Source organism: Megalobrama amblycephala, linkage group LG7, assembly GCF_018812025.1.
Source record: "Megalobrama amblycephala isolate DHTTF-2021 linkage group LG7, ASM1881202v1, whole genome shotgun sequence".
NCBI lineage: Eukaryota > Metazoa > Chordata > Actinopteri > Cypriniformes > Xenocyprididae > Megalobrama > Megalobrama amblycephala.
In genome coordinates this window covers 739113-754814 of record NC_063050.1, presented here as the reverse complement: position 1 = coordinate 754814, position 15702 = coordinate 739113, and the positions used below count along the sequence as shown (strand labels likewise).

Genomic DNA, 15702 nt, shown 5'->3' with positions numbered 1-15702 from the left:
ATCATAGACTTTATCTCAACCTAGGTATCTGCCTAGATGCAGCATGTTTTTTTGCTGTCATAGTTTGCTAAATTACAGACAATTTGCATTAAATGCTACATTTTATCGCTGCCTAATAAGGTAACTCACACAATGTATTGCAACACAGCCTTATTCAGCAGTACTACTTTAATACTGTTGTTATTATATTAAATCTTTCTTGTCTCTCAGTGTGGTAGATTTAGGTTAAGTTCAGTTTCAGATCTGTCAGTTCTTAGTTTTTGTGGTTTCAAATGAAAAGTCTTTAAGGTTTTTGAATTCAGTGTTGTTTCTCGAGTCTCTCTATAATACTTGCAGGTATATCTCTTCATGTTGGAGACAGTGTTGTCTAATTGTTGTGTAGCTTGCTTGCATTTTTAAATTGCTGGTACTGTTACAACTGGCCTGTTCATTCTCTGCTTTGATCCATTTAAGCCTTATCTTGTATCATGTCATGGTATAATTTCAATAAAAGCTATGAATAATCTGATATATGGACACCAAAAAGCCATCTCAATTAAGTAAAATGTTGGCACAGTTACTAAGTTAAGCCAGAACAATGACTTACATTTACATTAATTCATTTAGCAGATACTTTTATCCAAAGCGACTTACAAATGAGCAACAAACGATTCATCTTAGAGGCAATAAACATGAGAAGTGCTAGTAATACAAAGTTTCAGGCAATGTCCGGAATAGTGCAAGCTAGAGGAGGGAGGGATTAAAACAGGGGTCTCAAACTCAAATTGGCGGGGGGCCGTTTCTGTGATTGACACCAAATAGGAGGGCCATATTAACATTCAAGCGCAAGAAAGTGCAACATTTCAGAAAATTTACTTTCCTTTGCATTATTTCTCATTTACTTCAAATTTCATTAGGCCTACTAAAATATTTTTATGCCTATACTATAAATATTTTATTTACCATACTTAATGTAAACAGCAGTGTCGCTCTCATTGTTACAGAGTGTAATATAATTATATAATACTAATATAATACTACTAATATACTAATATAATACTACTACTATTAATTGCAATAGTCTGGTGCAACTTCTTACATCCAACAAGGTGCATGGAATAAAAAAAAATTGTAATTTAGGAACAAAACCAGCAACACTTGTGTCGTGGAGGGGTCAGAAATAAACAAAAAACTGGAGTTATATATATCAACTTTATTTTGCCAAAAAATAAAAATCTCTCATTGTTACATTATTTGTTTTTAACATTTAGTGGAAGTATTTTCCCCTACTTTATGTTAGCTTAAATAACATTAAAATCTTGCACTGAACAACACTGTACTGAACAAATAAAATCCCTGAATACATTTGTACACTCTTCTGTTTCTTGACAGACACCTGGCAGCGCTTGTGCTCACACAGCTGAGACACATTTGCCCAAGATGCCGTTTGAGCATCGGTAACGTTTAATGGTTGCATCGCTTGTGACTTAAAGTCGAGTGCTTTTACTGTAATTTAGGCAAGCGCGTTCATAATAGAAGCGACGCGGTTGAGAGCGCGGCTCATGGTTGCATAGCAACAACAGACGCCACTGGAGCGCAAGTGCTTTGGAAAGAAGGAGAATGCGGCGCGGCCGCTTATGTGACGCGATATGTGAATGCCCCCATAGAACGGCGACTTTTTTTTTGCATATCAGACAGGTAGCAACTAGAGAATAATAATAATTTAGGGGGCCGGATTATGTTTTATTTTTGAGATCATTTGCAGGCCGGGCGGAGGGGGAGCGCAGGCCGTAAATGGCCCGCGGGCCGGCAGTTTGAGACCACTGGATTAAAAGATAGTGAAGGAAGGAAAAGTGAAGACTAAACATTAGTCGACAAAAAAAAGGCTTAGTCAACCAAATTTTAATTAATTGGTTAGTCACAGCAAATAAAAATCCACATAAACCCGATAAGTTGTCAAAAAAAAAAAAAATTGAGGAAACACTTAAGTTGATAAACTTAATTATTTAAAATCAAGTACACACACACACACATAGGGTGTATATATATATATATATATATATATATATATATATATATAAACATCTTCATCAGTTTGACAACACATGCGCTGCAAAAATCCGCAACACATGCAAATACAGATACGTGCTGCAAAAGTCCGCAACACATACAAATAGAGAAACGCCCTGCAAAAGTCCACAACACATACAAATAGAGAAACGCGCTGCAAAAGTCCACAACACATGCAAATAACGCGCTGCAAATAGCACAGACCAGGTTCGGCGATCTCAAGCCCCTTCTCCGATGATCTGAATGATGATGATGATGATGATGATGATGATGATGATGGGGGGGGGGTTATTTTGCGTTAAAAATATTATTAATAAATTATTAATAATAAATCATATATTTTTTAATAATTTACTTGATTTTATGTCTCAAATCCCAGTCAATTATTCACTGCAGAAAGTGAAATTAAAAACTCAGCGATGAGAGCTCAACTTCAACATGTTCCGATAACACTATTTAACCTAAATTTATTTCTTAATATTTCTTTTGTGACCCATACATATTGAAAAAATGAGAGGAGATGTAGGTGTTAAACACGTTTTTTTTTTATTTATTTTTTTAAATGAGTTAGCTAATCTTATTACAGTGCAAATTAAAATATTAAGTTAATTCTAAAAGTAGCCTCCTCCTCCTCCTCCTCCTCCTCCTCATCATCATCATCATCATCATCATCATCATTCAGATCATCGAAGAAGGGGCTTGAGATCGCCGGGCCTGGTATGTGCTATTTGAAGCGCATTATTTGCACGCACTTTTTGTTTGGAGATAGGATTGTAGCAAAATACCAAATAAATAGATTATGATCCACAAATAAATGTAAAGACATTCACAAAAAATAATTGTATCCACAAATGAATAGAATGAGATCCACAAATATATGTTAGGAGTTTCACAAAAATTAACTGAATTCACAAATAAATAAAATGAGATTTGCTAATAAAAAAAAAACATATTCACAAATATGTTTTTATGTCACAAGCACAACTCTGCCTGCTTTTATTTGTGAATCACCACCTGTGTATTTGTGAATTGCTTTCTGTGCATTTGTGGATCGCTGCGCGCATTTGTGGATCTCTTCCTGTGCATTTGTGGATTCTGAAACAATTCTAGCGTCAGGACCTCGGACAAATCCACAAATACTCCTCGGGGGCAGTGCCCCTGTGACAACAAGCTTGGACCCCCTTGTGGCCCCCCTAAATGTGGAGTGTGAAATAATTTTTACGAAACTGTTTTTTTGCGATTGTTGTTTTTTACATCCGTTATTAGACAGTGGCAATGCGGAACAGAAATGTAACTAGGGATGGGTACTGAAACCCGGTATTATATTGACCCCGGGGCTAAATTATGAAAGACCAGTGTATCGATAAGCTCTGATGTACAGTTCTGCTATTGGTACTTGAGAAATTATGAAGAAAATACATGTTCATTTATTATTGCTATGTAGGGCTGCAACAAACGATTATTTTGATAATCGATTAATCTATCGATTATTAGAACGATTAATCGACTAATCATCGATTATTGCACTGATTAATCAGCAAGCTTTGTTCGATTATTCTACTTTAGCAATTAGTTAAAATATTGAGTTATACTGTACTTTAACTAGTAAATAAAACAAGGAAATCACTTCAGCTTTTAAAAGTGTATTTTTAATAATTTTCAAGCCAACTGAATAGACCAATATACTTCAGGTTAAAAAAATATAATGTAATTATGTGGGTTTTTTTGAAAAATTAAACAACAACATACATACACACACATATTATATATCATATTATATTTTTTTAATATATATATATATATATATATATATATATATATATATATATATATATATATGTGTGTGTGTGTGTGCATGTGTGTTGTTGTTTAATTTTTCAAAAAAAAAACACATAATTACATTATATTTTTTTAACCTGAAGGATATAGGTCTATTCAGTTGGCTTGAAAATTATTAAACTATCGAGTTTATGGTCATTGAATGGCTTTCCTGAGGTAAATGTTACATTTTGTGTGATATATTTGTTTGCAAGTTTTATTGACTTTCTGCGGTTAAAATTCAGATTAAGTGATTACAATAGAGATGGATTCATTTCAGTAAGTTCAGTAAGTACTTTTTGATGTTCATTCATGTTTATTTCACGCTGTAATAGAGAGGAATAGGTTCACGTGCCGCTTGAACCGAGGTGTTACAGCGATCTGCCACACAACCTTAAACAGCGTCACCACCACAAGTATTGTTTCAATCCCGTAGTAATATTGACTGAATTTAAAAGCTTAGACTTAGTTTTATATCAAAAGTAACCTGATCTGTTGGTGTATTGTCTGTGTCCTCTTTGCTCTGCGATGCATCTTTCACTGTGTGAGAAAATGAACGTGTGGCGTGAGAACAGTGAGTTTGAATGAGAGTTGGTGGCCCTGCATGACAGTATTCTGTAGTTATACTAAACGTTATGTTTGTTATGTTTATGCTATGTTAATCTCCCACATTTCACGGGTTCGACTTCGTTTGCACTATGCTCTCCAAAGCGCTGATTTCTTTTATTGGATTGGATCCGGGAGGGCTGCACTACAGTATTGCACTACAGCGCCCCACTGGTTACACCGCGTTATTGCAGGCCCTTCAAATAGGTCGTATGAGATCAAGAGACTATTCGACAACAAAAATATTTGTCGACAATTTTTTATAATAATGTCGACTAATCGTTTCAGCCCTATTGCTATGTAGACATTATCTTGCAAATGATATCTCGCCAGAGTCGCCAGCTGAGTCTGTAAATAATATTAGGACATTTGTATATGATGCATTTTTGCTTTCGAAATCCAGAAGAGAGGATCCACAGCGCGCGCAGTCGCTCACATGAAAGCCCTGTTTAATGGTGACGATGGAGGAGAGAACTAAACAACTAAACGTCTGCTTACACTTTAGGCCTGTGATATTAAGCTAATTTTATTTTTGATTTCGATTTTGGCTTCCAAGGATCAGACAGAAGATATCTGAGGTAAAACTATTTAAAACTAGCCGCGTTTCGTCTAGTACACCTTCATTCTCTTCACAGCTTTGCGCGTTCCTTTCTCCCTAAAGGCTGATTTATACTTCTGCGTCGAGTGTACGCCGTAGCAACGGCGTAGGCTGTGCGTAGCACGCGTAGCCTACGACGTAGCCTGACATGCACCTCTTCAAAAATGTAACAACACATTAATTCTACGTGGACTGCAAGCGCTGTGATTGGTCTGCTAGAACCCCTCCCTCGGGTCAAAAAACTGCCGTGGAGCACTCAGAGAAGAGCGAGCTCTTTCAACTTCCATATGAATGAAAAAACACTCTGTTTCAGGGAACACATGAAGTCAAACTGCAACAAAAGTCATTACCTATTTGCTGCTTCTCTGCCATTTCTGTTTGTAAGCTTCTCTGATAACGTACATGACAAGCTGCTTCCTCTTCAGCTTTTGTTTTGATACTCAACATGACTGAGTACACTGCCTCCTAGTGGTCTGCATGCACGTAGACGCGGACAACGACGCAGAAGTAAATGAAAACAGACGCATAGCCTACGCCGCCGAGGCTCCGCTGTAGGTCCGACGCTGAAGTATAAATCAGCCTTAAACCGTCGTAAATCAGCCGTAAATGTTTGATAATTATTATCAACGGTTTAAAACGTTGAAAGCACAATAATCCGTGCAAGAGACGCTGTTCCTCAAGCTGAATTGTGTGTGCGCGCTCCAAAACGGATCGCAAATAGACAAATTACACATGTCCAAATGATCAAATACACACAAAAATATGTTAAAATGACCGGATTGGAGCATGTTTAACTACTTAAACGCAGTTTATATGGTAAGTGTACATGAACAGCTTGGAGAAAATCCGATGTGTGTTAATATCTATTGTCCTCTATTGTGACAGCAGTCACCTTCTGACGATTGTGCCATCAATGTTAATCAAACAACAAAATGCAAAGAGAAAATCACTTACAGCTCTTCATCTGAATATAGTTATCTTTAATAGGCATTAATCTATTAATTTATACTGTGAAAACCATGCAGTGTTATTTTACGTTTAGTTACTTTACTTAGATTTCTTTTATAAGCTAGGCCTATATTACTTACCTGAACACATGAACAAATTAAAGCACTTTATTTCATTTGTATCTTTGTTTTATTGTATTTGTCAGTTTGTTTTACTTTGTTTCTTTGTTCATGTTCTTACTGTATCTTAAATAAAAGATAGAACCAAAAAAGCTGGACACTATATAATATAAAGCAAAGTTAATTCAGCTCATTATTAATTCAGCTCATTCAGCTATATATTATATTATATTATATTATATTATATTATATATAAACAAAAAGTACAGATAAGAATACCGTTAAAGTACCGGATCGATAAGCAGTATCGGTAAGAGTAGTAATACCGTTAACCTTAACGATACCCAGTGCAGAAAATTATATGACAACAATAAGGTCTAAATGTAACTGGCCCCTCTAACAGTACAACTGGCCCCAGCTTTGCCCCCCCAGTTGAAATGGTCTAGAACCGCCACTGAGAACGTGTCGTGCACATTATTACAGTTCATCTGAGTTTTCTTACCGATAGAAAGTTTACCAGTTTAAGCAACCATGAAAAGGCATAAGCTCTTACAGTGATTGTCTGGAGTTAAAAATGGACATTTCATGGTAGCTAATGTACAATAAAACTTCATGAAACTCATCAGTAAAGTTTCAGGCATCATTCAGACGGGGATGATTTTTTGAGTATGTTCTTTATATTGCCACCAGGATCAGTGAATCGGGATAAAGGCTATGTATGAATTATGATCATTCACAGATCCCCAGCTATAACACCTCTACCTGACGCGAGCGGCGCGGCACGGCGCGATGCAGCAAATAGAAGGCATTATAATCATTATAAACAAACAGATTACATTATTAGTGTCCATGTACATGCAGCTATACTGTCTACAAGAGGCGCGGTGCGACACGAGCCAGAAAATTAAATTGTATGTATTTATTTTGTATGCTGTAGGCTAAATAACTTTTACAATAAAAATCTATTAAGTCTGATTCATCGGAAATTTGGGTGATCAAGTGTTTGACTGCTGGACATTTTACTTAATCTATAGGCTATTTCATTCAATAACCTGTCACATTTAAAATGTCTTCTCTACAAACAATGGTAACGTTAAAATGTTTAATTAATGTTTAAAATATTATTTAAGGGCCTGTTAGTGTTTAATAGCTGGTTTGCTGCTCGTCGATGTTTGATTGATAAACTGAGAAATGCTGTTATGTGATGATAAGATCTATTTTGCAAACTCACATGTTTATCACAAGGTTAAATCCAGTTAGATAAGTTAATAGAGCCATTCACCTAATTATAATTAAGTTATTATAATTCTAATTATTGAGGCTTTCTGTTCTATCTTGAATAACGTGACACTTCCATAACGCATCCGTATCCAGTATAACTTTGTTGTTCCCATAACAGAGAGCACTGTTTCTCTGGCATTTTTAATGACGCATAAAATATAATAGTTTGGCTTGGCTTGAGACACAGTCTAATGGTCTTACGAAATATAAATTTTAAACCTCTTTTTACTATACCATTGTTTACGAACCCTCTACTTCCTTTCTAAGCCAATGCAGGACGAGAGACCGCCCCCGATTGTAAAGCAAAACGTGATTGGTTGTAGTGAGAGTGTGCTGCAATTGGTCAGCGCCACGTGGCTGTTATCTGATTGGCTTGAGTAGTCGGTGGGTGGAGTTGACCTATTTGTGGATTTGTCTGAGGTCCTGACGCTAGAATTGTTTCAGAATCCACAAATGCGCGAAGTGATTCACAAATGCACATGAAGAGATCCACAAATGCGTGCAGCGATCCACAAATGCACAGAAAGCAGTTCACAAACGCACAAGTGGTGATTCACAAATAAATACAGGCAGAGTTGTGCTTGTGACATAAAAACATATTTGTGAATATGTTTTTTTATTATCAAATCTCATTTTATTTATTTGTGAATTCTATTTTTGTGAAACTCCTAACATATATATTTGTGGATCTCATTCTATTCATTTGTGGATACAATAATGTTTTTGTGAATATATTTACATTTATTTGTGGATCATAATCTATTTATTTGGTATTTTGCTACAATCCTATCTCCATATTTTTGCAGCGTGTTTCTCTATTTGTATGTTGTGGACTTTTGCAGTGCATGTGTTGTCAAACTGATGAAGATGTTTTCTTTATTTGCTGGTGTTTTTTCTATTTGCATGTGTTTTCTTCATTTGCAGCACGTTGAGCTCTCTCGGCCAACGTAATTTTTTATTTAGAATACAAAAGTTAATTTACATAAAAATTTAGATGGGAAAGAAAAGTTCTTTTAAGACCTTCGTAATCTTCAGAACGCAAATTAAGATATTTTTGTTGAAATCCAATGGCTCAGTGAGGCCTCCATAGCCAGCAATGACATTTCCTCTCTCAAGATCCATTAATGTACTAAAAACATATTTAAATCAGTTCATGTGAGTACAGTGGTTCAATATAAAGTGACGAGAATATTTTTGGTGACCTAACCCTTTAATGCATTGTGTTTCCTTCTGCAAATTGTCCCTTGGAATTTTGAGATATTGAGCTTCAAAGTTTTTGCATTCCATATAGCAAAAACTACATGGGGAACAATTTTATTTCAAACATGAAAATGACAGGGACCCTAAATGTATTCTAAATGTACAATATCAAAATCCTCTCAATTTGTAAATGGGGATTTTTGGAATGGGTCAAACGTAGATAGAACCTTCTAATTCTAAAAAATCACTTTTCGCTTGGAATTATAAGGTTCTATCTGCCAAAAAAAATAATTAAAGCAATAATTTTCATGAAACACAAACAGTTATAATATAATTTATTATATTTTTATTATAATTTGTTTTAAAACATAAAATTAGTGTTGTAACAATGTGTTGACATGCATCAGAAAGTTAAATTTGATGGTTTTTATGACATTTATTTCATATTTTAAATATTTTTTTCACATTCAAATTAAGCATAAAATGCAGTGCTAAATCTTTTGTCCAGTGCAGATGTTAAATTTAAGTAGGAATATGATAGGTAATTTAACACATAATTGCAGGAACCATCTAAGTTTAAGTTTCCTTTTGTTTAGACAGAAAGCATCTACTGTAATACATCTGAGCTGGACTTTATTCCACAGAAAGTGGGACATGTACAATGGCTTTCTCTCTAGGCATCAGTACGGCTGAAATAACATGCTAACATTTATTGTTGTAATTAAGACCCCATCAATTAAATTATTGACACTTTGACCTTTAAGGCTTAATATTGTAAAATATAAGACATTTTATATTTTACTGCAAGAAAACAGACAATGCTTCAGCAAAGGTGTTTAACAAAGTTTAATAAACATTGAAAAATGAAAATCTCTATATAGTTAAAAATATTTTACATTTAAAATATTTAAATTACTTAAACTATGCAACAACTCAGTTTTTACCAATAATGTAAAAATGTAACATTTCATCTCACTTAATCTTGTATACACTTTAATCCAGTATGCCATAGCGTAGAGCTTTAGCTGTACAGCTCAATTCAAATAAACAGGATGTATCAAGGTTAAAACGTAACCTAATATATACATAACTTTCCCTCGTATGACAATGAAGTGACTGGAAATAAGCAAATATACTACAAAACCCGAACCTATCCTCGTAATAGCGCTGCTGTCTCACTGAAAACAACAACTCAGCAATTAGATACAACAAAACACACAAAAAGACTGTAATTCCCTTGAATTTGGACTGCTGTCATTGACAAGATCATAAATAAAATAGTTGATCATGAGGTTTCTAATAAACATCACATTGTGTGAAATTATTTAGTCTTCTCTTCACCGATTTAGCGTTTTTCTGGGCTCAATTCCGTTATCGCGGCAACATGACAAAGAACGCTGATCCTGATTGGTCCTCGTGTGTGCAGTCAAAGTGCTGATTGGCTCACACAGATAGAACCTTATAGAACGTATGTGAGTACTAGAGTGAGACTTTGTAGATAGAACCTTTTTTGTTTTCTAAAAAAAAACAAAAACAAAATGTACACAACTTAAAAAAAGAAACATCGCATAATGTAAATTGGTTGTCACAGGATATGAATATGTGAACAACTCAATTTTGACAAAAATGTCAGATAGAACCTTATAATTCCTAGGGGACGAAATGTGAGAAAAAAGTCAGAATTGTGAGATATGAACTCGCAATTGTGAGAATAAAAGTCAGTTACCGGATATAAACTATAAACAATTTTGACTTTATTTTTCACAATTGCGAGTTTATATCTCTCAATTCTGACAATGACTCGCTATTGCGACTTTATATCATGCAGCTCTGAAAAAAAGTCAGAATTGCGAGATAAAAAGTCGCAATTATTTTTTACATTTTTTTTTATTCCATGAAGGAAACAAGCTTCTATATATATATCTTAAGAATGCAATAGTTAATTCTCAATTTCCTAGAAATGTAGTAAATTATTTTCATTTATTAAAAGTAAAAAAAGCTAAATAGCCAAATGGAATAACCACTCAAACTTGATGCACTAACATCTATCAACCCCATCAGAAGTGCAGCCATATGTCTGTAGTTAAAGGGATAGTTCACCAAAAAATGAAAACGCTGTCTTGTCATGCCTTGTGTCATTCCAAACCCATAAGACTTTTGTTCATCTTCAGAGCATGAATGAAGATATTTTTAATGAAATTAGAGATTTCTGTCAAAACTCTGATGTTTCAAAATGTTCATGAAAAGATTATAAAAGAAATCCATATGAATCCAGTAGTTTAAAGGTGCCCTAGAATCAGAATTTGAATTTACCTCGGCATAGTTGAATAACAAGAGTTCAGTACATGGAAAAGACATACATTGAGTTTCAAACCCCATTGTTTCCTCCTCCTTATGTAAATCTCATTTGTTTAAAAGACTTCCGGAAAACACTCGGATCTTAACATAACACCGACTGTTACGTAACAGTCGGGATCATTAATATGTATGACCCCAATATTTGCATAATGCCAGCCCATTCGACGCATTAGACAAGGAAAGGCAGTATTAACGGCTGGATCTGTGCACAGACAAGGTAAGCAAGCAAGAACAACAGCGAAAAATGGCAGATGGAGCAATAATAACTGACATGATCCATGATATCATGATATTTTTAGTGATATTTGTAAATTGTCTTTCTAAATGTTTCATTAGCATGTTGCTAATATACTGTTAAATGTGGTTAAAATTACCATCGTTTCTTACTGTATTCACGGAGACGAGAGTCGTTGCTATTTTCATTTTTAAACACGTGCAGTCTGTATAATGCATAAACACAACTTCATTCTTTATAAATCTCTCCAACAGTGTGTAATGTTAGCTTTAGCCACAGAGCATAGCCTCAAACTCACACAGAATCAAACGTAAACATCTAAATAAATACTTTACTCACATAATTCGAACCATGCATACAGCATGAATGACGAACATCTTGTAAAGATCCATTTGAGGGTTATATTAGCTGTGTGAACTTTGTTTATGCGATGTATATATAGTCGAGAGCTCGTGGGGCAGAGGGAGCGCATCTCTTAAAGGGGCCGTGCTGAAAAAATCAGTGCATAGTTAATGATGCCCCAAAATAGGCAGTTAAAAAAAATAATTAAAAAAAATCTATGGGGTATTTTGAGCTGAAACTTCACAGACACATTCAGGGGACACCTAGGACTTATATTACATCTTGTAAAAAAACAATCTAGGGCACCTTTAATCCGGTCTTCTGAAGAGACACAATCACTTTACATGATAAACAAATTTAATTTAGGCATTTATTTACATATATATTAATCAGCGAACATAAACAGAAGTTCAGTCGAACTGAGAAATTTACTCCAATCGAAGTGCAGGCCACTGAAAATGACCAGACTTGAACACAATGAGATATGTTAATCTCATAAATCAATTGGAGTTTTAAAATGTACTTTAAGTCATTACAGGCTTCCCATCCGCAAACTGTAGTTTACTCACACCTTGGTATGCTCCGGCTCAGAAGTTGTATAGAACCTGTATAGAAAATAAAACCACATAAATATGGAGGCAAAAGAAACGTCAGACATAATGACAATATCACCCCATTACAGCTAATTTAATTCTAAACATTGTTTAGTTTCCTTGACTCTTAAGCTTCAAGACTGTGATAATCAACAGGGCCACAATAGATTGCTCTAGATTGCTGTTATTATTTGCTCTAGATTACTGCTCTAGATTACTTTTATTATTTAAAGATGTTTTGAAAAGTATACTTTACAGATTATAGCCGCTAAACGAACTGCAGCAGGCGACCACAGAAATGATGCTGACCGATATATATTGCACAGAAACATGTTGAGGCAATGACTCTTGCATGCCGTCTGTTAAAATGACAATTCAAATCTGAGCGCAATTTTAAATGCAAGTTTTTTATTTGTTTAAAAGTAATTTGTGTAAAATATTGAATAAATTGACATTAGATGATAGTCTAAATGTTGACTGTTTCCATGTTGAAGAATTTTTGCGTAGCATGTTTTAAACGTAGCCGAATGCAGTTCATTTGTAGTGTAAGACATTTTTTCTTTGTTTCTTAGCAGGTAGGCCATACAGCTCATTACCGCCACCAAAGGTTTATTTGAGATGATATCATTCAGAAGTTAAAATAAAATTTTAGTTAAGGCTAATTCACACCACACTGACAGACGACGACAGACACTTTGTCTGGATCAGTGTGTTACCCGTCAGAGTCTGTTACCGTCTGTCAGTGGTTGTTTTCGCTAATTGAACATGCTGAATCAAAATTAGAATGTTGAGAAGTGACATGCTGTAATCTGGTGAGTGTCAGCGTTGGTCTGCGTCTGTCGGTGCAGTGTGAATTTGTCTTTAGGTGATTTCGACTTATTTTATTTGAGTTCCTTGAATTCAAAATGTTAAAATCATTGAAGTCACTTAAAGATTTTAAGTTGAATTAACTGTTTCACAGTTTTGAATACAGATCACTCATTTTTAATAAATAGGTTATACTGTGAAGGAATACAGGAAGTGCCAAAGTTATGCAGTCTGTTTTGGACAGATCATTAAAATGCTGATCCATTTGGTAATTATGCCGGGCAGGAAATCCAAATGTTTGCCTATCATTCATCGAACTCAAACATGGCTTATTACTTGAAACATGTTCGTAGAAGTCTAACATTAGGGCTGCAACAAACGATTATTTTGATAATCAATTAATCTAATGATTATTAGAACGATTAATTGACCAATCATCAATTATTTTGATGACTAATCAGTAAGTTTTGAACGATTATTCAGCTTTTTCAATTAGTTAAAACATTGAGTTATACATATTCTAACTAATAAACAAAAAAAGAAAACCACTACAGCTTTTGAAATAGTTGTTTTAATGAACTTTGAGCCAACTAAACAGGTAATTCTCTTAAGTTTTCAGATTTCTGTCCAACTCAAATCACACACAAATGCTCTCTAAGCATTGTTTAAATATTCTGTTCTCTTTCAATAGAAAAAAAATAAACAAAAACTAATCAGCAGCATTACAGACAAAAAAATAAAATAAAAAATAAATATATATATATATATATATATATATATATATATATATATATATATATATATATATATATCTTAATACTGTCAGCAGTATTAAGAGCTTCATTTCTAAAACAAGTGCTCAGTTTAATGAAAAGCAGTAACAGTGTTATTTCTGCACTGGCCTTTTTTGGATTTTCAAATAAGTGCTGAATTAAAATTTAAGAAAGGTCAGCATATCAACATGTTCACATGACAAGCTTGCTCTTTTTTGTGAGCAAACGTTTCCTGCAGCAGAGAAGATCCGTTCTGCTGGAGTGGATGTGGCAGGAATGCAAAGAAAAGATCTTGCAAGCTTTGATAGGTTAGGGAAACATCCCTCATTTTCCTTCCACCAACGTAATGGATCTTGTTTGGCTATTTGGGATTCTGAGAAGTACATTTGTACTTCCTTTCTCACCACCTGAATCTTTTGTTCCTCATGGGGCGGTGACTCTTCACTGAGGCTGTCAGTGTCAGACTGGAGGAGGTTTTCTAGCACTGACTCTTCCTCTCTCCTTGGAACAGTGACACTGTGACACTGAAGCCGCCCTTCTTCTGTAATTTTCCAGAGCTCTTTTCCTGCTTTAATAGCAAGGACTTCGACAGTGCTTTGAACCTCTATCCTCTGTTCAGCAGGCATAAACTTGAGTTTTTCTAAACCTTGGATCTAGGGCTGCTGACAGAAGAACAGTGTTGCCTTTCTCCTTGAAGAAAGTACTGATTTCCCCCCACCTTTCTGTTAACTCTTTAGAAGCTTTGGCTAAAAAAAGCTTTTCCAGGTGTTGTTTCAAAGCTGAGGGATTGTTGCACAGACCTCTGTAGTTCTTTTGCAAGCTGAGGAAGACATGACAATGTTGCATACTCTTGGCCACTAAGAAACTCAGTGGCGCATTGAAAAGGCTGCAGTCAAGTCAAGTCACCCTTATTTATATAGCGCTTTTTACAATGCAGATTGTGTCAAAGCAGCTTTACATTGATAATTGGTATATAATTTTCCTTTTAAAGAATAGTGTCAATGCAGGCAGATCAAAAGCACTGTTGAATAAATGTCAAGAATACTGTTGAATATCAAATGTCAAGTCAAATTAAATTAAATTAGGGCTGCACGATTAATCGTATTTTAATCACGATAACGATATCTGCTTCTCCCGATTGATTTTAAATAATCGTCATGATATTGGCCCACTCTATGAAAATGAACATAATTTGGAAATATTGGAAGTAATATTAGGAGTTTCACTGTTTTATCTTTTGAAGTTCCTAAAGGTTTCACCAGTTTTCATAATGTTGATCAGCTAGAAATGATTGTTCTTTGCTTTACAAATTTGCCGGGCAATTTGAATCTGGTTTGTCTTATTGCAAACGAATTTTGTTGCTTTAAAATCTAATGTGAATACATATTACAAAGCGCTCACCAAAACCATGTTTTGTATTGATTTACCATCTAACAAAGTTATCATAGTTGGTTAAATTAAGTCGTTGTGCCACCTACAGGCCTTTTGGGTGAATTGTAGGTTGGTAAAGAACTTGCAAAATAGCCATAATTACATTACTCTTTTTGATAGAATAAACGTAATTAATAATCGTGATTATAATTTTGAGGAAACTGTGGCACTGGCTGTCGTGTCGATGAGGCCTTCACAATGGATGATCTAGTCGACTCGATCTCTGCTGATACTTCAGGGCTGCGTTGTGGTCGTATCAAGGCGCCGGTCCTCGGTCTCATCTGGATAGGGCCCGAATCCGATTGACTACGGTAAACCTCGGGATAAACAGAAAGACTAATATTAGCATAGATGCCATTCTTTTTCTGATGTAACGAGTACATCTGGTGTTATAGGAAGTGTTCCCGGTTCCGGCTGAACTAATTTAAGGCCCTGGGTCAGCTCTTCAAGCAATGACCACTGATCAGGCTTCAAATCAAAGTAATGTTTGCCACTTCAGGATCAGAAAGCATGGCAGTCAGGTGCCACTTCAGGATCATAAAGC

At 35.1% G+C, this 15702-nt stretch overlaps 1 protein-coding gene across 1 annotated transcript in view; it reads left to right on the top strand.

Moving 5' to 3' along the window:
• The window catches only part of LOC125271050 (regulatory-associated protein of mTOR-like), an 81010-nt gene that overhangs the window by 842 nt on the left and 64466 nt on the right, over positions 1-15702 (top strand). The gene's annotated exons all lie outside the window — the stretch shown is intronic.